Below are 22550 nucleotides of genomic sequence, written 5' to 3' on the forward strand. Positions count from 1 at the left end.
TTTCTTTTTCACTCAAGGCAAAAAAGAACCACATTTGTAAAGTAACAAGAAAGCTCTAAAATATAATTGTGATAAATCCTTTTTAAGAAAGTTTTTATAATCTAGGTAATCACCTCTAATGATTGTTGTGGGTGTGTTACGGTCTTTTTAAGTAAGACATTGTTAGCTTAGACAGCCAGCTGCTCAAAGTCCTGATACCCTTCCAAAAACGTAGGCAGCTAAAGGAGGTGTGTACCTGGCATTGTTTTCATTAGGCTCATTCTTTCAGGGGGTGTCTATTGAGCTTACACCATTTGCCAGGGGCTAGGCATAGAGGGTTGAACAAAATATTACTGGTTCTCACCCTCAGGGAACTTATAGTCCTGGGCAGGAGACAGACAATTAGACAAGTAAATAAGTGAATAAAAGTATGAGTATAAGTGGTGTTAAGTGCCCTGGAAGAAAAGAATGTGAGCTGTGAAAAGAATAATGGAGGCGGGGAGAGTGGCTTCTGCAGGGTACGGTCTGGGAAGGTTTCTTGGAGGAGGTGTCTTTGGCTGCTGGAGCAGAAGCCACCAGCATGTGAGGAGTGTGTGGGACAGAGTTTCAGGTAGAGGAATGAGGACATGTTCCAAGGCCATGTGGCAAGAAATAGCCCATTTGGGAGAAGAAATGAAGGCCACTGTGGCAGAGGAGTATGGGGGCGGGTGGCGGGGGCGGTGGAGGGTTAGGGGTGGCTGTGTGTTGTGGGCTTTCTTAAACGGTTTGTATTTCCTTCTCAGTGCAGTGGGAGACAGTCAGTGGGTTTGAAGCCCAGAGCCACAAGGTCCAGTTAGCTCACACTGGCTACTCAGGACAGGAGCCAGGATCCGGCTGGGGTGGACAGACATACAGAGGGTTCAAGGGTTATTTGAGAAATAGACCAGACAGTACTTGGTGCTGTACTGAATGGGTTGTAGAGGAGGATCAGACATGACTCCTGGATTTGTGACTTGGCTTCCCGGTGTCACCAACTGAAATGGAGCAGTCTGCAGGGGTTGGGTTTAATAGGAGAGAAGAGGAGAGAAGAAGGAGGAGAGAAGGAGGAGGAGTTTGGCTCGTGAAGTCGGAGCTGCCTGCCTGTGAGAGTGCCACACACATGGAAATTTAAGGAAAGCACTTGGGTATCCAAGGGCCTGGAGCTCCAAAGCAGGGCAGGTTGGTGAAACACATGTAGGCATCACCAACATGTAGATGGTGTTCAAGGCCCAAGGAGGGTGGAATCACCCATGCAGGGCGTACAGAGAGATGACAAAAGCTCAAACCTCAAGGGTCTTCCACACTGAGAGCCTGAGCGGGGGAGGACTTAGCAGCAGACAGAGCAGCCAGGATGGGGAAGCGGAACCGGGCCTGGGAGCCTGCGGGGCTGAGAGGGGATGCAGAAGGGGCTGTGGGAAGGGTTTAAGGAGTCAGGAGAAAGCGCAAAATGGCATTTTGGGAGCATTGGGGGGCGGGGGGGGTGGGGCCGGATACAGAAGCATAGCAGGATGACTGTTTGAGTGCCTGTTTGAGGCCGACGAGCATGGATTTATGGTAACATCAAACTGCTTGACTGTGGTCATTTAACACAAGGACACAGGCGTGGTTATTCACTGGAGGAGGTCACTTCAGACTGGAAGGCTTGAGGAAGGGCCTCTCCATTACCATAATAAACACTTATGTTCATTAGTATTAATTTTCTTAAACATGAGTGAAAAACGAGCTTAACAAATATTAACACATGTGTGTAATCTGTAAAACAATCCTAGAGGTAGGTCCCGCTATCCCTGTTTTATAGATGTGGAAACTGAGGCACAGAGAGATGATCTCATCTATGATCCCAGGGCTGAGAACTCCTGGACCTGGCAGGTTCCAGAGTCGCGGTTCTTATCTGCTATGCCCTACTACCCTTGGGACTCTGTGGCCACCCAGGTGGTCTTTCGTTACACTCCTTTAGAGGGGCAGCATGATAAGGAGATGGAACTGTTTCACCCCTTGCCCCGAAAGTTAAACACTTTCTCAACTTGAATTACTTGTATATGGTTTGAATGGTGAATTTCACTTTGCAAGGTAGAATGTGGTTGTCTCCCTTTAGCCTGTGGGTGTTATTCTTGACTGGTCCCCTCTGCCCCCACGCTCCCCCTTGCCAGCCTTCAGGTTGACGCAGGTCACCGTCCATCATCACAAAAGCCCAGCAGCAAGTGTGCAGCCTAACCATGCAGGACCCCTACGGCAACCAGCAGCTCAGGCCTGTGCATAGGCCACTTGTGGGTGGGCTGTGCATTTTCTGTTGTAATTTTTAAATCATCTGGACCTGAGTGGGCAGTTGCAGAAGCAGGAATGAGATTATTTCTCCCTGTTAGGATGAACTACAGGCTAAGCTCCACTGAAAGATATGTGTGATGTCGGGAAAATAAGGGTTTCTGGATGCCAGAAATTGCTCTGTGCATCTGTAAAACAAACTGAGTAGAGAGCGCAAACCACCACACTTGAGCTTTCATATAACATAGTTTACCATCTTAGCCATTTGTTATTGTACCGTTTAGTAATGCTAAGTACTTTCATATTGTTTTGCAGTTAATCTCCAGAACTCTTCATTTTGTAAAACTGAAACTAAACAACTCCTCTTTCCCCACTCTCCCCAGTTCCCAGAAACCACCATTCCATTTTCTGTTTCTGAATTTGACTATTCTAGGTGCCCCATATAAGTGGAATCATACAGTATTTGTTCTTTTATAACTGGCTTGTTCCACGTAGCATAATGTTCTAAAGGTCTATCCGTGTTATATAGCATATATAGTCAGAATTTTCTTTCTTTTTAAGGCTGAATAATACTCCATTGTATGTTTACACCACTTGTTTTTATCCATTCATCTGTTGATAGACATTTGGGTTGTTTTCACCTTTTGTCTACTGTGAATAATGCTGCTATGAACACGGGTGTACATTGCACTGGTTTTTGTTCTTTTTTCCAACCTACCTAAAGCACTCTCATGCAAGGGTGGTTACAAAGGGAAGGGGAAAGTTGGTTTGAATGCAGTGATTCCTCGTCAAACTTGATTCCTGAAAATTCACACTTTAGGGAAATGAGTGAATCCTGTCTTCTGGAAAGAATCAGTTCCAGGGATATTTTGAAGTGTGCGCAAGCAATTGGATAAGGAATTGCCTAATCATAATGTGCTGTCTTATCAACCTTCTATTCTGTTTTTTTTTTGCCTTTCTACCTATTTTCTTGAAAAGTGGTGCCAATTGATTCTTAAATATTACCTCTAATCCCATAACAGTATACATGTACATATTTGTTTCAATGTATAATATGAATGCATTATTTTTAAAAAACTGTATTTTTTATAACAAAAAGGAACACCTGTAAGAATTATTTAGAAAAAACAGAAATTCAAATTACCCGTAAATCTACCACCCAGATGACCAGGTAATGTTTGGTGTAGGACATGCACACATGGGTGGGTTAGGTTCTGTGATTATCATTTGCTGTGTATATGTACGTATTCTCTTTTTCCATACGAGAGACCGAACTGCATGTACTATTTGGGAGTTTCCTTTTTTCACTAAATAACACATTATGTTATTAAATCGTATCCTGCATGTGACTGTTGGTGGCTGGGTAGCACTGCTCTCATCCTAGGAACATAGTGAATTCTCTCACTGGTGCTGCGTCGGCAGTCAGGTGTCCTAAAGGGTCTGTGTCAGGAGGAGGAAGGGTTGCAGTTCCCTCATCATATAGTAGGAAAAAACGAGTAGAAGTTAGCTGTGAATGACTTAAGCAGGATGGGGAAAGCTGGAAATAGAAACTAGATCACTCACTCACTGCCTGGTGCTTGATTCACTTGATAAAACCAAGCTCAAGATCATTATCAGCGGAAATTATTTTCCCTAACCTCCTGGGAGTGTGCTTTAATAATTTTATGTTTGCTTAATGGTAATTTCAATTCCATGTCTTTTTTTTTTTTCCCCCCACTTAAAAAAAAAAAAGAAAACTTTCCAGGTTTCTTGGGAGACTCCCTGGATCTTTCCTCTCCCAGGTCTGGAAACTTGTGTGGCCACAAAACTGACAGAGCTCAGGAGCCACCCCCTTGGGCCATCTTCACTGCCCCCATGGAGAATAATTAGGCTCTGGATGGTCCAACTGTAGACCAGTGTTTTCAAAGGCTGTTTGGAAATTCAGGGTCTGTTTTATTTACCAGATGCTGCCTTTTTAAATCATTTTATTAGCTTGTTCAAAATATATTTTACAAGTCTAATAAGGTGCCATCCTTATGAAAATCATACCGGTTAGATTCTGTCAGTTATAATTTGTATGCTGTTAATGATTTTGGGATCTTGGGATGCTGATTATTTTGGTTTGTTCAGTTATTCAGCAGGTAATTATTGTACACCAAATATGAATTACAGCCCTGGATGTAGTTATCCCTGAGTTATTTAGAAGAGCCAAACAAGAATGTCCACCAGGGTGGTGCAAGGTTGTGGTGACAGAGCTATGCCCTGGAAGCCAAAGGAGCAAAGAGGGGCCCTGCAGAGGGGCATGCAGAGAGGGGCAAGAAGGAGGAGGGAAGGGGCCATCTCACAGCAGGGCCCCTGCAGTCCAAGGTGTGGCCTGGGGGAGCTCAGCAAGTAGCTTTACCTCATTTGAGGGAAGGGTGTGTTTGAGATGTCGAAGGAGACAGGGCATGCAGGAACTTGTGCCTTTCTGTCCATCCCCATGCTTAAAAATAATAGGCAAGTTCCCATAAACTGCAGAGCTGAGCTGGCAGCTTTTTGGGTGACACCTGTGGCTGTGTGGGCAAGGCTAAGCATGGCAGTTCCTGGACTTCCTCCTTTCACACCTGAGGCCCCTCAGGGCCACCCAAGGGCAACCACTGGGGCATCTGATGAAACTGATGCTGGTTTGCCCTTTCAGAGAGAAAACAAAAGAAAGAGGTGTGGAATTCAAACAGATATGTGCCCTCTCATGTTCATTACAGCATTATTCACAATAGCAAAAAAGGTGGAAACAACCCAAGTGTCCATCAGTGGCTGACTGGCTAAACAAAATGTGGTCTATACTACTATTAAGCCTTAAAAAGGGAAGAAATTCTGACACGTGCGCAACATGGATGAGCCTTGAGGACATTACGCTAAGTGAAATAAGCCAGTCACAAAAGGACAAATACTGACTGATTCCACTTAAATGAGGTAGATAAGTAGGCAAATTCATAGAGACAGAAAATGGAATGGTGGCTGTGATGGGGGATGGGGATGACAGGGAGTCAGTGTTTCATAAGAGTGCAGCGTTTCAGTGTGGGATGACGGAGAATTTCTAAGGACAGATGGTCGCACTACAATGTGAATGTACTTAATGCCACTACATTGTATGGTTAAAATGATAAGTTTTAAGTTGTATGCGTATTTTACCACAATCAAAAAATTACTTTTAATGGAAAAAAGAAACGGCAGGGAACAAAGCTGTGGCCCGGGCTGACTGTTGAGCCTGGAATAAGAGCCCGCAGCCACGTTACTTCCTTCTATCAGGAGAAGCTTCCCTCTCTATCTGTGTCCCCTCTGATTAGCCACTCCCTCATCATGAGAAAAGCAGCAGGATCAGTGCATGTGCCCATATGTTCTGTACCAGAGGCTCCCAACCCCCAGGTACCCATGATACGTGATCTCCAGTAGGCTCCCACTCACCTGAAGACCCGATCTGATGATTAAACACATTAAACTTGTAAGGTCAGCTAGTTTACAAAGAAGCTGCCCTTTCTGTCAGGAAAACATAGGTATTTCTAATGTTCCTGGGGCCTCAGAGTTCCAAAAGGAAAGCTTCCCCTGGCCCAATCCAAGGTTCCAAAGTTAATTTTATTTTTAAACCCATCATTCCTACATAGTTGGTTGGGTAAAACTTTCTTATTTCTCTGGCAAGATAACTTCATTTGAAAATAAACTTTGAAGTTGTTTGAAGCTGAAACAGCTTTCTTTCAAACATAGCTGAAACCCGTTAGAAAAGTTTCACTTCTTTTGAAAGAAACTTCTGGAGAACTCATCAGCATTTGAAAGGACTGTGGCACAGATGTCCTGTTGCTTGGATAAGTCTGTGAGGGGGTTTGAAGTGGTGTGTGACCTGCAGAGGCTCTCCTGAGATGCCTTTGAAATCCTGTTGATTTCCCTTAATTGGAGCCAGCCACTTTATGAGGTCACACAGGCAGCCAGGGGGCAGGTGGCTCCTGCCTGGGCGTGGCAGTGGCCCGAGTGGGGCAGCCAGCACTGTGGGCAGGAGGGATCACTGAGCAGCCCTCCTTCCTCCAGAAGAGGCTCACGTTTTGAGCTGCTCATTCTGTACGAGGTGAGAGGCAAGCGTGAGGAAGGAAAATAATTTTCCTTCTACCTTTCTAAGTTCTGGCTGGTTTAATAATCAAATTGACATGAGACCGATGAACAGGAGAAAATTACTAAATTTATCATGTATGTACGTATGGGGTTTGCATAAGAATATGAAACTGAGGACACCCTGGGCAGTTAAGACTTAGGTGCCATCTTGAGCTGAGGAGAAAGGGGAAGTGTGGTTTGGGACTTCACAGGGTAAGAAGGCAATTCTCATGGAGATGGAAAAGCAAATGTTTGGTAAAGAAATGTTTGCTGGGCCGTCTTTAACAATGGGACACAGAGGACTTTGATCCAATGGGCTTTGCTAGGTGCCTCCCCGTGTACACACATAACTCTCCATTAAACTATAGTTACCTATGATGACAGCTCCCTTCCTGCATCAGGCCTTTAACTGCCAAATTCTTTTAGGCAGTTAGGGGGAAGGTCAAAGGTTTTCCCTGAGTCTTTCATTTCTTAAAAATAACCAGCTTAAAAATAATCAGTGTCTTTAAAAAGATATATTTTGGGGTGGCAAACTGCTCCCACTTACAAGAATGAATTTCCTTATGAAAGTACCACCTCAGACTGTTTAGTTTAGAAGTTGCCCTGTTCGTTATCTACCACCTCCTAGCTCTGTGGTCTTGGGCAAGTCATGTGCCATGTCTGAACCTCAGTTTCTTCATCTGTAAAATAGGAGTCAGAATAGTACCAGCCTGAAGTACAGGGATATGAGAATTAAACACAAAGATGTCTATAAAGCCTTTAGCAGAGTGCTTGGTGTATAATGTTCCCAAAATGAAATAGAGACATGTGACTAGGGCCTGCTGGCTTCTCAATCTGGTCTGATCCTTCCTGGGAGCCTTAGTGCTATTTGAAGGAATGTCAAGCTTGCGTAGGATGAAGGTCCCTTTTTTTTCCACATCTTCGCTCAGTCCTGAGGAGGGTTGGGTGGCAGGGGAGCTTCCAAGTTTTATGCTCTGTGTTTCTGGGTTTCAAGACCACACACACAAGTCTTCTCGACAGCATGGTGTGGGGCTTGGGTCTGTTTATGCCCCTTATGCTTTTTATTAGTTTAAAAGCCAGACTGCTAGGTTTTCATGGACCTGAGAAAATGGGCTCTTGATGATTATGGGGCATTAAATTGTGGAGCCAATTTAGTAGGCACAGTTTAGATCAGAGTGAGCTTGCATGTCCTGACGCATGACAAGCTTCACTTTCAAAGGACACATGTCAAAATCGAGGAACAGAAATCTCAGACTGAGCAGGGAGCAAGGACCACTTTGAGGGGCCTTTTCCCATATATGTTGGTTTCAGAGAAGGTGAGAGTCTGCTCTTCCATTTAGAGATGAGAGGGTAGTGTTGTACATCATTGGTGGGCTTTGCCAACACGTAACCTGGGCCGTGTGTGTTCTCACCTGGAGTAGTGCTCTCCCAAGTCCATCCCAGAGCTACCACCCGGGGAGCCTTCTCTGATTTGCTCCTCCTTGGCCCCACCCTGGCTGGTCTGGGGTCCTCCCTTGTCCCCACAACACGTAGGACCATGTATCAGTGCACTCTTCATTTTTCTAATTCTCTTTTAATGTGTCTCCCCACCAGACTGTTCTTGAAGGCAGAGACGATGCTCTTTTCATCCTTGATTCCGCAGTACCTTGTGGGTGTTTAATGAATGATGGATGCATGAATGAATGATAGTTTATAATTCTGGTGAGCTCTGTTCCAGGTGGTGGAGGAGAAAGTTCACGTGCATTGAACCTTCCCCGGGTACATATACTCTTCTTGTCAGCCCTGCTTTCTTTATTCATGCCTCCGTTTCTTGGTAAAGTTTTACAGTCTTTCTGTTTTGCTACTCTCTATTTCTCTTTGGACAGATCAAAGTGTTATTTCTCCTGGCAATTTTTAGGAATCTACCCAATTTTCGGAGAGGGCTGTCACTTCTACTCTTGTGTTGCTTTGACAGTCGTCCCTCAGCTTTTTTCCAAGGTTCCTGCCACCCCCTGAAACCCTACCCACCTGGGCTTGGCCCCCTCAGAGCAGAGCCAAATCTCCAGTGATCCTCACTGGGCTCCCACCTGCCACATGTACCCTCACTGGAACTCTGGTTTGCCACATCCTGTTCGCCTTGCATCCCTGCTGAACGGGGCATGGCTCAGAGCTTGACTGCATTCCAAGCTCTGGCCTGTGAGTATTTAACCAAAATCTTAAAGGTTTTAAAGCTGTGTTTGCCCTGTCTCCATACTAAGTCATGAGCCACACAGCACAAGGACCAAGTCTTACATTTCTGTACTCTCCTTGGTATCCCTAAGACCTAGGACCACTACGTGTGTATATGTGGTGATAAGAGTGATTGCAATGACAACTTGCTTCAAGTCACATAATAGAGACGGAATTGGGTCGAGAACCCTGCCCCGTTACCCCCCACTACCCCTGTTAGCACCATCCTTTGCCTGATAACAGTGGTTTCTAATCTTTTCTTGGGATCACATGTACTGTTAGAAAAGAATGAAAAATGGACATAGATATACACACGAATGCTCTGCGTCTGATTTTAGAAGAGGCACAGAACCCCCAGGAGGTCCAGGGACCCCAGTTTAAGGATCCTGCCCTAATGAATGACACCATTGACCATCCTTCGGAAAATAAAATGGCAGTCGATTGCATTTATTTTAGTGCATTGCTTTCTGAAAATATTGGTTGAAAACAGTATATCCTCCACCTTCCAGGTTTTTAAGAATATATTATTTCCCACAATAACCATGCGGTATCACACCCACACCCTGGCGTAAAGGGGCCGTTCAGACCTCTGGGATCGGCTTTTGTCAAAGAATCCAATCAACAGTTGGATCCACATTACATCTAAGTGAATATTCATGTGGCTTTAGGCACAGCTTTCATGCTGCACATTCACTTTGGAAACCTTTCCTGCATAAGCCTCAGCTGTGCCTGCTCATTATGTATACTGTGAGGCAGATGCACTAATAATATATTTTCAAAGAGCTCTCAATGAGCTGTTAAAAAATTAAACTACCTCCCCAGAGTCTGACAGAAGCTCAAAGAGGTATATTGTTTTTCTTCTTGCTTCTTGGATGCCCAAAGGTGGTCCGGAGTTCTATCCTAGAAAAGCATATCAGTCTTTATAAGAAGGGAGTAATTTGCAGGTATCTCTGACATAGAGGCTAGGAAAACGGCAAGTTAAGGAAATTGATGTCTCAGAGCTCCAAACAAACAACACTTTGATGTGTGCAATAAAGAGGTTCCCTTTTTGCCCTGCGGGGAGAAAAGGGATGACAGGCAGGCAGTGGGCAGGTGTTAGGTGATGCAGCACGTGAGGCCAAGTGGATGATCAGAGAAAAGGAAGCTCGGGTGAAAGTGGTGAGCAGGCCTTGCCCCTCATCCACCACCTCTGTTCTCACCTGGTGCCTGCTGCTGGAAACATCCCCAGAAAATACCAGTTTAACCCATACTAGAAGGGAAAGGGACCAGCTCTGCAGTGAGATAGTCTGGGCCCTATCCTTGCTCCCCCACCACCTAGCTCTGGCATGAGTAGGACAGTCAAGCTCTCAGTTTCCATAGCTCTAGTCAAAAGAAATGGAACCAATCTGTAGTTTTCAAAAATGTATTTTCTATAGACATCACAGAAATGGTGGCATGAGGAGTGCGTCTTGAAATCAAAAATGTATTGTCTAAAGCTATAAAGATCTCAGTAAGGGCTTTAGGAGTTCTACAAATAGTTGATTCATTTTCACTATGTATATTTTCCAATATATATATTTTCTTGCATATGTAGATTTTATATATCATATAAATATTTTAACAGTTTGATTGAGGTATCATTCATACACCATCCATTTAAAGTGCACTATTCAATGGGTTTTAGTAGATTGACAAAGCCATGAAATCATTGCCACTAATTTTAGAACATTTTCATGACCCAAAAAAGACACCCCCCCCAGCCATTATCAGTCACTCCCCATTCCTCCCACTGCCCACAGCCAGCCCTAAGCAACCACTAATCTACTTTCTGTATGGATTTGCCTCTTCTGGGAAGCTCATATAATTGGAATCATACACTATGTGGTCTTTTGTGACTGGCTTCTTTCATTTAGCAAATGTTTTCAGAGTTCATCCATTTTATAGCAAGTGTCAGTGCTTCATTTCGTTTTATGGCTGAATAATATTGCATTTTATTCATCCACTCATCAGTTGATGGACATTTGAGTTGTTTTCACATCTTGGCTATTGTAAATAATGCTGCTGTGAACATTTGTGTACAAATTTCTGTGTGGGTATGCTTTCATTTCTCTTGAATTATATTTAGGAATGGAATTACAGGACATATGGGGTAATTCCATGTTTAACATTTTGAGGTATAATTTACATGCGTATATATTATATACTTATATACATATATAGTTATATATAAAGTGTTTTTAAAACTGGAGTAAAAAACTAAGTCGTGTGCTATAGCAAACCCTATCATACTGATGACCATCTATATGTTAATTATGCATTTATTAACTTATGTTGCCAGAGTAAGTTGATTTTTCTGCAACTAAGCTTCACCTGCCACATCTATTTAATTAAATTGGCTCCTGAGATGTTTAAAAAATGGTTACCATAGGCACCTACTTATCTGTGTCAGTTGGGATCATCTCCTTATTGTACAACCAAGACCAAAAGAAATAAATGAGAAGCTGTTATTGACCTTAGACGAGACATGTCATCCATACTCCAGGTTTCAGATTTGTTTGTACATCAAAATAGCTTCACTGCTCTAATAGTGATTGAGTTATAAGTAAATTTTATACATTCAGATTTATAAAATTTATAATTATTCAAATGTGTTTTATATTTGGGATTTGAAATAAGATTTAGTCTGAGAAATAATATTCTGACACTCAAAAAACAAGTGAATATCAGTGATCTGGTGATCTCTGAGGTCCCAGCTTTGGTTTTGGACCTTATTCCTCAGATGGGTTGGGCTTATGGCTTATGCTGGCTTGCGGAGGGTCTTAGAAGAGTCCCTCAGAGCAGTGCTAATCTGACTCCCTGGTGTGGTCCATCCTTTCCCCTCGTGGGCTAGCTGTAGTTGCGAACAGTTGTCCATGCTGTATGTACTTAAGGATTTATTGAGATCTGCTATGACAAGGTAACATGCTAGTCATTGAAGGGGTTTTAAAGAAGGGAAGACGTCTGACTTCACAGTACTTGAAGTCAGGTGGGAGATACAGGGGATAAAATAAGAATAAAATCAACTATTCTACAAGCAGCAAGATATGAATATTTTCAATTATGGCAAAGACACCAAATGTAGGAGTTCAGAAAATGTCAGGGACAGCTTCGCAGATCAGGTGACACTTCACTGTGCCTTAGGAGGGTGGTAGGATTTGGGTAGATGAAGACCTGGCGAAGTGGATTCTGAGTTTTGTTGTTTTTTTTTAAGATTTGGTCCACCTTGGTGTATTCCTTACCCCATAAACCCCTAATGAGTCCAGCTATTCAGCTGTGCCCAGTCCCATTCAGTTTATAATAACGGGAATAAACATCAGTGGCCAAGGAGAAACTATGATTTTTTTTTTTTTAAAAGTCTTCCAGAAAGGAATGAAATCATTTGGGCTCCTTGGTAGGAAAAGGGACATTGTTGATTGAAGGGGGATAGAAAAGTAAGTATCAATCTTTGTTTTCATAAGCTGCTATTGAGCGTGGGCCATTGTGAATCTGAAAAACTACAAAATAAAGATTGATGAAACCCCATCAATCCCAAATTTGCTATAAATTATTACATGCTGTTTCCAAGCTGTCAAAATCCATTTCTTTTGAAGGCCCTTTGGAACAGAGAAACATCATGCTGGAAACCAAGGGAGAAACTTAGGGGAGCAATTATGCTGTAAGGCAGCATCCGGAAGGTCCCATTAAATACCCTTGGAGGCGCCGGCCCCGTGGGTCAGGTGGTTGGAGTACTGTGCTCCTAATGCCGAGGTCGCGGGTTCGATTCCCACATGGGCCAGTAAGCTGTGCCCTCTCTACAGCTAAGATTGTGAACAATGGCCTCTCCCTGGAGCTGGGCTGCTGTGAGCAGCTGGAGGTTGGCGTGGGCTGCTGTGGGCTAATGAGCGGCCGGTGGCCGGTGAGAGCTGCCTTGAGTTGCTGTCAGCGGTGACTGACTACCTCAGCCAGAGGAGAAAGCAAGGCTCACAATACCAGCATGGGCCAGGGAGCTGTGTCCTACACGACTGAGAAACAACGGCTCGAACCAGAGTGGGGGATGGGGTGGGGGTGGGGCTGGGAGGCGGAAGAAGTGGGGGAAAAAAGTAGAGCTTGGTAAAATTATTTAAAACAAACAAACAAACTACTTGGAAGAAACCATTCCTGCCTGACTCCCTGCTGGTTCTAATTAGTTTCCACTGACATCTCAGCTTTTCCGGAGTGGGGAGCAGGGAGAGGAGTTCATGTCTAGTCAGGGTTTGGCTTCCTCTTGTCCATCTCCAGTCTTTGTTCTGCAAACCCATTACAGCAGGGCACAGAGAGCCCTCATTTTGCTTTCTAATGGGAAATAAATGTGTATCTATCTGGCTTAGAAAGTCTTCAGAATGCAAATGTATTCCTGGAAAGCACCAGCAAGTCCTAATGATTGAGAAAGAAAGGTGAGGTCACCAATGCTCTCGGCCCATTGTCAGGGTGCAGTTTAAGAGATGGTCCCATGCTGAGCACAGAGAAGAGGGTCCAGGATGAAACAGGATTCCTAAAGAAGCTGGGGATGAGTGAGGCCGTGGATTTATCAGCTATAACTCAGGTACTTGTGGGCTTCAGAAAGCTTGGGAACAGGTTTCAATCAGCCTTTGTCTAAGGAAGCAACTCCAGCCCACTGTGTCTGCACCTTTGCACCCTTACGTAAGCCCTGCAGGTGTTCTGGCACCTCCCTTATTCTTCTGGTCTCAGAAGGAAACACTGCATAAGTGTCCACACACATGTGTGCAAGCTCTTATGCAATGCATATTTTTGTGCTTGCCCTCAGCTTCACCCATCTGTACATGTTCATTTGGCCCTTGGGGGTCTTTCCAGCTCCTCCTAGAACAGACCCCTAGCCATTTGACTGGGGGCCTGGCTGTCTCCTGGCTCCCATTGGCTCCTTCCCTGATTTGGCTTCAGGGAATTCCTCTGTGCCTTGTAGAAATCTGGTGTTTCATCCTGTTTAGCCTCATCTTGTTGAGCATGTGTGTAAGAAGTCCATCCTGGGTTTATCCCTTGAACCCTTGAACTATGCTGGTCTAGTCACTCCTTCTCCCGGACGTATTTCCGTTGCCTCTTCCTAGTTAAATCGGGCTCTCCTTTGAGCTCACGGGTGCCCTCCTCTGCCTTCCACACCCTCCACACGTGGTCTGTCCTGGCCTTAAACTCTAGATCCAGGTGCTGGATTCCCAGCCACCCTCACTATGTGGCTCAGGGAATCCCTTTCACAGAGAACACCTGGATTTGATTCCTTGAATTCTGATGCTCACCCAGAACATACATGAGTTGGCCTCCAAGTTCTCGAATTGGTTATACTGTGTTTCCCCGAAAATAAGACCTAGCCAGACCATCAGCTCTAATGCGTCTTTTGGAGCAAAAATTAATATAAGACCTGATATTATATTATATTATATTATATTATATTATATTATATTATATTACATTACATTATATTATATTATATTATATTATACTGGGTCTTATATTAAAATAAGACCGGGTCTTATATTAATTTTTGCTCCAAAAGATACATTAGAGCTGATGGTCCGGTAAAGTCTTATTTTCGGGGAAACATGGTATTAGTTGGACAGGGCTCTTTTCTCTCCAGGATGAAGCCAACCCTTTTATTTTGAGTGGTTTTCCATTGCTCGTGTTTCCTTCCCACCTCACCCTGTCCTGGCTTGGCTCCCACTTGTCCCTCCACCATGGGTATCCAGCATATTCTATAACAAGGACAATGCCATTTTGTAGGGACAGAGTCCCAGAGAGCAGTATCCAGGCTCTTGGCCTCACGTGGAAAGGTGCTGGCTCGGTTATTAGATGGCCATCAGCTGTAATCAGATGGCCATCCGCTGTGGCTGAGTGGCCATCAGCTGTTACCAGTTAACCATTAGTCACTAATATAACTGCCATGGCTATGCTAGGGGGTTGGTTGGTTGGCAGAGAAGCGGACGGCAGATTGTAGCTAGCAAGTGAGATTAGCGAGCAGATTACATTGAGGATCGTGTTGATCCTACTTCCTGTGTCTCGCGTGGTGGCCAGCGAGACTGGGGTGTAGGAAGAGCCCTCGTTCAGGTACTGGCGGATGTTTGCTTTTGTGTCTCGACCACCTGCCATCGAGAATATAGTGGTATGACTCCCCTGTCTATGGCTCCGTTGTTGTTCTTTTTTGGCCTCACCATATTCTGCGTCCACCCGCCGGGAGCGGGACCTTGCATGACATATTTACCTCATCAGCCGCACAAAACCCCATACCTTTCTGGATCCTGACTTTTTTCCCCCAACAAGTACACCTGCTTTTGGTTTCTGCAGTTCTGCACATTTGGTCAAATTGCTCCCTCCAGCTGTAGGGCAAGCACCCCCCCCCCACCCCACACCCCATGAGAGTGAGTAAGAATTAGAATGCAGCACTGTCACTCAGCCCATGGCCCTGGGATGGCCCCTTTATTTCCTGATACCCCAAGGACCATCTAAGAGACTGGGCAGGTACCTTCAGGATGGCCAGGTGTGCTGTGTCTGCTGCTGTCTTCTGACCAACCCTTTGTCAGAGAATTTTAAACTTCTTGCCAGAAGGAATCATTGTGGATCTTCAAACTGGGGAGTGACATGATGGGGAAAGGGTGTTTTGTAAGCTAAGCAGGGCGGCAGTGGGCAGGGAGATCTGAGGAGTGAATTCCTGGCCAGTTTGTAAATCCTGCTAATAAAGCCCTAGACACTGAGCTGACCTCACACCTTGGTTTTCCAGAATTTGGCAAGTCTGATGAGAACCTTAAAAGGAAAGTAAACATAGGCAAGCTGAGTGCCTTTGTATTCTCTGTAAACATTTAGAGTTGCTTTCTTGACCTCCATATAAAAATGTAGAAATAGATCTTATTTAAACAAGCTGATTGGCTCATTCTTGGTGTGTTGATTTTAATTTGATTTTTACCTCATTCATTAGCTGGAGACTTTGAAACGTACCCAGATTCAAAGTCAGTTTCCTAGTATTTTCTCTGTTTCTTGATCTATGCATCCTTCCTTTTCTTACAGATAATCATATTTTCCTTCCTTTATGAGGAAGACCCATGTGACCTGCTGGGGAGTTTGAATTGCTTCTGTCAGTATCCTGGGTATGGCTCTGGCTTTAGGCACATAAGCTGCCATGGGGAAAGGAGGCTTTTCCTTCCAAAAGCAAGACATCTGTGTGCTCTTGCTTAGAGGCATTGCAGGGGCTTGTGGGTCTAGACAGGGTCCTTTGCTGGTCGCCCCAGCCTGATGACCTGGCCCAGCCAGTCTACCAGTGCAGTGTCAGATCCCGTGGTTCTCCTTGGCAATTTCCTCCAGTCTAACAAGCAGCCATTGCCAGGTGAGCAAATAAGGGCCACCCTCGGTTTCATCAGCACCGTTGCTGCTAGACAAAGCTTTAGATCTGTGGAAAGCAGAACTAAGCACGTATTTACTGAACATGTCTTCAGGCTGAAGCCAAGGGCGTTTTTGCTTTAAGACTCTACGTAGTATCTATTAAGAGGTGACAGCTGACTTTTCTTTCTTCATCTGTGAACACATATGTATTGCTGCAAAACAGTTTGCTTTTAGAAGAGCTTCTGGAATCGAGGCTGTAAGATTTGCCCAACAATGAGCAAAGTTATCATAACTTTGTTGCTGAATCGGGAGAGCAAGCTCATGATACTGTGGCGTCAACAACTTAAAGCTGTGTTAGAGAAATGGTGGAAATAACCATGGGAAATTAGAGGTGTGTTTGGCCTTAAGAGAGTCTGGTATTTGAAAACCAGCATTTTCACTGAAGATACATCAATGAAAGTATCATTCTTGGATGTATAAAGGTCCTTCTCTTTAGGGCTCCGTTTAGTAGTAGGTTCCCATGGTGTGGGGACAGAGTCCTGGAGAGCAGTTTCCAGGCTCTCGGCCTCACGTGGAAAGGTGCTGACTCGGGTAGTAGATGGCCGTCAGCTGTGGCTAATTGACCATCTGCTGTAACCGGTTAGCCAGTTAGCCACTGACATAACTGCCGTGGCTGCGTTGGTTGGTTGGTCGGTCGGTCGGTTGGCAAGCAGGCAGAGAAGCGGACAGCAGGTCGTGTGGATCCAGCCTCCAGTGAGACTATAGCGGTATGACTCCCCTATCTATGGCTCTGTGGGTGTTCCTTTTTGGCCTAGACATATGTGGGGAGTGGGACTTCTTATGTGGGGAGTGGGACTAGAGACCCTGCAGGCCGCCTCGTATGACAAATGGCACAGCGAGCAGGGTCTCCCGCACGACACATGGTATAATAGATCAGTCTACAAGTTACAGATTTATATCCTGCTTTTAAGACCACCTTTTCTGCCTGAGCTGAACTATTTCCAGAACAAAAGACTATGTCTGTGATGTGGGGATACAAGGAGCAAGGGATGAGGTTTTATGACATTTTACGAGGGAATTTTCTACCTGCTCAAAAGGCCAGCTCTGCTTTCTAGGCTGGTAACCCCCACACCTTTTCTTGCTAGGCCCTCATGAGGCCTCTTGGAAGCTTTGCGACTGCAAGTCAGAAAAGGAGGCTAAACGTGGAAGGTTCCCTTGTTCTCTGTATTGAAGTGGGCCTGCTCGCTCTCCAGCCCTGACTCCTTGCGCATGGCCCCACAGCACCCACTCTACCTGGGATGGTTGTGTATGCCCTGATAGTCCGCCAGCCCCTAGAAGGATCTCGGGCCACCTCTCCCACACCTGAAGCTCAACATGGTGAAGGCTGCTGGACCTGTGGTCATCAGGACCAGGCCTCGAGGGTGAGGATGGAGTCCTCATCCTGCCAGTGGTCCTTGATCCCCCACCTCCCTAACTGGTGCTGTGAGCAATCAAGTGTGGCCCCTCTGGGCAGACTGCTTTCCTTACTAGCTCATCCATAGCCAGAAGGTGTGGAGAGAACCGGGTACCCAGCCCTGGGGAATGCTTCCCAACCTGGGGGAGGACCCAGGTTCTCTCATGGCTGCTGTCTGTCTGAGATCCCATTCTTCTGTCTTGCTCAGATGCTGTGAGTGTCACCACCAGTGGAGCCAGATTTCAGCTTTGTCCCACAGCGGTGTTCTTCCTGACTGCCTTTGTTTTTAAGAGGCAAACACTTCTTTTCCTTTTCACAGTTTTAATCATGGACAAATAAATATATATTTACATTTATAAGTAGATGCGGAGCTAGGAAAGAATCCAAAAGGATATACAGCAAAATCTCATAGGGTGCTCTCTGAGCACTGGGGTTGGCAGTCATTTCCTCAGTTTTCTACTTTATTTCCCGGTTTGAATTTTTTTTTACAGTAATATATAAAAAATTCCATTTGGAAAAATGAATGTTTACTAAGCTTAAACAGAAGAAACCCATTTTACACAGATCACACCTTATACCTGTGATCTGCTCAGCTGTGTTTGGAAGGGACTATCCCTTCTTCCTACCTGCTCCTTCCACTAGATGAGGGTCCGCTGCCTCCCTGTACTTCTTGTTGTAGTGAGGCGTTGGGAAGCTTTCTGGGCATGGTTTCTGGGTTTCTGGTGACTAGCGTGGGAACTCGTATTGACGAGAGAGGTCCACTAGTAATTGTGTGTGTGGAAAAGTGTTGAGGCACTCCCTTGGAAAATCCACGGACACCCACCTGCCTGATGAGTGAGTTCATTAGTTTATTTGGCTAGCCTTGATCAAGCACCTACTGTTTGCTAAGTGTGCTCCATCCCTGGGACTACACAGGTGAGGAAAGCTGGGTCCCTCCCTGAGAGCAGCTCACTGTCTAGTGTGGTTCAGTTTTGTCTGGAGGAGGGAGATGCTCACTGGGAGAAAGATGTAAGTAACAAAGTAAATAAATTACAAGTGTGTGGGTGTCTCGTGACTAGTTAATCAGTTATTTTTATGTTTTTTGTCATAATAACGGAGCGGATCTGAGGTAATCATAACCTCAGCTCACCCATTACCTGCGTCATTGAGGTATCCATCATGGCCTCGCTTCCCTCACACCTGTGAAGAAGTAATCATGCCTTCCAGTGGCCCGTCTTACAGCCAGGAAGGGGGCGTCTTGCCTGGAGAGAACTAGAGCCACATAGAAAATTGCCTTTTTGTGAGGATAGCAATGGTTGGCCCAGATGGCCAAGGTCCTTTCTTGCTGTCAAAGCCTGTCTTGCTCCGAAAGATTTTTAGCATTCCCTGGGGGTTCCAGCATGCAGCCAGGGTGGAGACCATTGACCTAATCTGACTTCCTCATTTGATGCCGAGGCCAGGGGTCACCTTCCTTGTCACATGCTGATCCTAACTCAGGCTATAGCTGTCCCCTGTGTTGCCCATGGTCTGACACTGGCCTTCCGGCCAAGCTGCTGCCCCAGATTACCCCATAAGCGGGTTGGCCTTGAGCAGTTGGCCCCACTGGACCCCAGGATGACCCTGCTCTGGCCTCACTGATCAGCAGAGTTAACAGCCAGCTCAGAGTCCAGCTTTGGTGAGGTTCTTCTGGCACGTGCTCCCCTCGCTGCCCACTTTAGTCCTCTCTCTGAGCCACTCTGCTTACCAGGCTAAGAAGAGACATCCCTCTTCCAGAAGTACTGACGACGGTGCCCTGAGCATAGCTCCTCTTTGCCCCACACTCTCTTGGGGGGCCCAGAATGTTGTCAACTGGGACGATGACAGGGCTTTGGCCAGCTTTCAGGATGGCCAGGCCACTGGGCCCATTTTCTGTCTGATCAGTTAGTGTGGATGGTTGGTCCCTGCTCCTGCTCTGAAAATGGAGTCAGTGACATTTTTGTGCCTAAAGGTACCTTAGAAATACTGGCCCTGGGTCCTGCCTTATCCAGTCATCTGTCTCTCCTGTAATGGGCTTTTCTGTGTGATTTTTTTTCTTTCTTTCTTCGTCTCCCTGTGACCTTTCCTTAAGCTTTCAGTGTAAGTGGATTTACTATAATGACTGCTCTGCTCAGCCCTGGGTCCCCGGAGCACACAGCAACTTGCAGTGGCAGATGAACCATTAGCCCGAATGATAAGTGGATTAATTTGGTCCAAGTGTATATATCCAGATACACAGTCATTTCATGGATTACCAATTCCTTGCTCAGGCAGAGCTGAACATTCTAAAGATGATATTCTAAAATGAGCCTGGAGGTTTTCGGGAGGCTGACTTACATGTGAGCATTGATATGAACCACGTTGGCTTCTAAAGTGGTTTTGGCCGGTGTGGAAAGGCCCAAATTGTAATTGTCAGACAAGACAGGGAACTCCCAGTTATGAGGACCAGACACAGGCTCGTCCATTTGATGATGTCGGCGCATAATGCTTCTGTTTTGAGGTCTGTCTGTCTCTTAGTGGATGTCTGCTTAGTTAATAAGGGGGCATGCTATTTGGTCGAAAGCTAAGTATTCTTGTCCGTCATTAAAATACGCAGACCTGTGCTTGTTAACTGTCCTGGTAATAAAGCGTTTGTGTAGTAATAGACTTTGTTTGTGAATCAGATTGTGGGGTGAAAAGTGCCTGGTGAAGGTTGGCCACCTGCCCTTATCCTTCTCTTCCATTGTGGGCTTTGTGAGGATAGACAGCAAGGCGAAAGTTTGTTACATTCCTTGGAAGGATCTAGCAAGGTGGCACGGGGCAGAGATGACCACCACCGTGTTATCACCAAAGAGCATGCCTTTGTGGCAGTGAACAAATCCTTACTTTATATAGAAAGGGCACGCATCGCATCTCTGTGTTCATATGACGGTTTCTTTATAATGACTGGTGGTGGTTCTTTCCAAACTCTGTAGCTCCATTTTAAAGAGTGTACTGCTTGGTTCTATTCACGAAGAAGGGAAGCACATCTCCCGACTTTAAAGGAACAGGTGGGCATTTGGGTTTCGGATTTTTTTTCCCTTTAAGGAATCAGACTATAAGTGTCCGTGTGTGTGTGCGCGCGTGCGTGAGTGTGTGAATCTACCAGTGTTCAACTCATGAAGAGAGTATCAAATGTACTTGCATTTAAAAAGCAAATTTTTAAAAATGTATAGAAAGACATTCTAATTGGGTTATTTTCTAAATAATCACCCCTCTCCTGTCTGATAGGGAGATGGTCAGATTGTGTGCTATTGCGAATGGACCTATTTTCTAGGGTGAACACCATGGTCTGAATGTTGCATGAGGGCCTGTGGCGTCCCAGGCTGCCTGGCAGGGGCCTCGTGTGTTCACCATGCGATGTGCTGGCCTTTTCAGCTGGAGTGCTCCCCACGCTGCTCCTGGGGTAGTTGGGGATGGAGTGAGGGGCAGTTCCAAATGCCAGAGGGGCTTGAGGGACTAATGGAATCCCTTGGTGGTTGTCCCATGCATTCCCTCTTGACTCTGAGCTCCTTGAGACTAGGAGTCGAGCCCAGGTCAGCTTTGTGTTTCCAGGAGACCAGGTTTGCAGCTGGTGTGGTCAGGGCCGTGGTTGCAGGATGTGTTAAGAGGATGTATCTGCCAGGCCTTTGCTGGGGCCTTGGGTTGTATCTTTACTGCCCGAGGAGCAGACCAAAGAGCTTCCCAGTGGCCCTCTGCTAGGATAACTGAAGGAGGGGACTCCCTGGAGTTGTACAATTGCTTATGGAGCAAAACATTTATTTACATCTATTGAGCAAATTGTCTATGTACTGGTCACTTGAAATGCTATGCTGTGCCATATTGTTCTATCTAAATATTTATTATATCTAAATATCTAAATGTTCTATTCTATCTAAAATGGTATTTCAGGAAGGCTCAAAGTTTGACAGAATTTGTTGAGATCTCCAGGATCTGAAACCTATACATTTGTTTTTACCTATGGATGCAAGTTATCTCTAATGACAATCTAGGTATGCATACCTAAATACCTAAATCAATATTTCGCTTTTGATTTAAAATACTCAGAACATTATCCAGAGAAAAACAGTAAATATTTTAATCACTATCTTTTGGGTGCGGAGGAAACACTGGTATTATTAGCGAGAACAGTGCGTAGAGGGTTGGGGCAGGGGGTGTCTAATTTTATAGGTGGCGGGTGCATCAGCAAAGGTGACATACAGAGTTAGTTATGCTTAGAGGGGAGTGCAGGTGTGGAAGGAGTAATGTCTCAGGTAGGCTCGTACACAAGACAATTTGGGGTAACCGTGCCACTGGCTAGGACTGGAAGAAGGGACAGAGCTAGGACAGGCAACCTGATCCTGGTCAGTACAGTGGGAAGGGCAGGTCAGGGTGCAGCCCCAGTTTCCAGGAGGAAACTGGAGTGTCAATCAAAAACCCAGTAGCTGCCTTTAATCTCTGTTTCTTAGTTACTCTCATGTTCCCATTTCATAGACGAGGAAACTGAGTCTCAAGGATTAAGAGAAGTTTTTTAAGGCTCCAAAGCTTCCAAACCCCAGGACTGAAATCCAAGTCAGTCTAACCTGGCATGCGTGCTCCTTTGTAGAATTGCCCTGTCCTGTGGCTGAGTAGCATGGGGGTACCTGCCCCTGAGAGTTGTGACAGGTAGGTATGTGACTAACTGGGCATATGCACCGTCCTGCTGGGACTTCATACCAACCAGACCTAGGACCTGGAGGTGCTACTCCTCAACTGATGGCCTGGAAGCTTCAAAGCCACAGCTGTAGGCTGCTGTTCGGTCGGTGAGCCTAGCCCCGGAGTCACAGGGCTACACCGGCAAGTCCTGCTTCCTAATGAATTGGCCACCTGCAAAATCAGTTCTCCGCCCACTCAGGCCCCTTTGCAGCTTTACAAGTAAGACCAGTGTCTACCCACAGCCATTGTCTCAAGTCTGGGTGACCGCTAGAAATCTGGCAATACTATAGAAATGGGAATTCAGTGTAAGCTAACTGCAGAGTTAAACTGCAGATCTTGCAGAAGTATGTCATGAAGACGCTGAAGGTGATGTTGGAGAACTCTGGAATCTCACACTTTGACGAATTAGGGTCTGAGAGAATTAGACCAGTTCACTGATGAAGGAGGAAGGTGTGTGATGAATATTTCAGAAAACATTTGAATTAAAGAT

General features: G+C 45.4%; 1 protein-coding gene across 2 annotated transcripts in view; it reads left to right on the forward strand.

Annotated features, from left to right (window-relative positions):
• The window catches only part of CABLES1 (Cdk5 and Abl enzyme substrate 1), a 107743-nt gene that overhangs the window by 22788 nt on the left and 62405 nt on the right, over window positions 1-22550 (forward strand). The gene's annotated exons all lie outside the window — the stretch shown is intronic.

Source organism: Rhinolophus ferrumequinum, chromosome 19, assembly GCF_004115265.2.
Source record: "Rhinolophus ferrumequinum isolate MPI-CBG mRhiFer1 chromosome 19, mRhiFer1_v1.p, whole genome shotgun sequence".
Lineage (NCBI taxonomy): Eukaryota > Metazoa > Chordata > Mammalia > Chiroptera > Rhinolophidae > Rhinolophus > Rhinolophus ferrumequinum.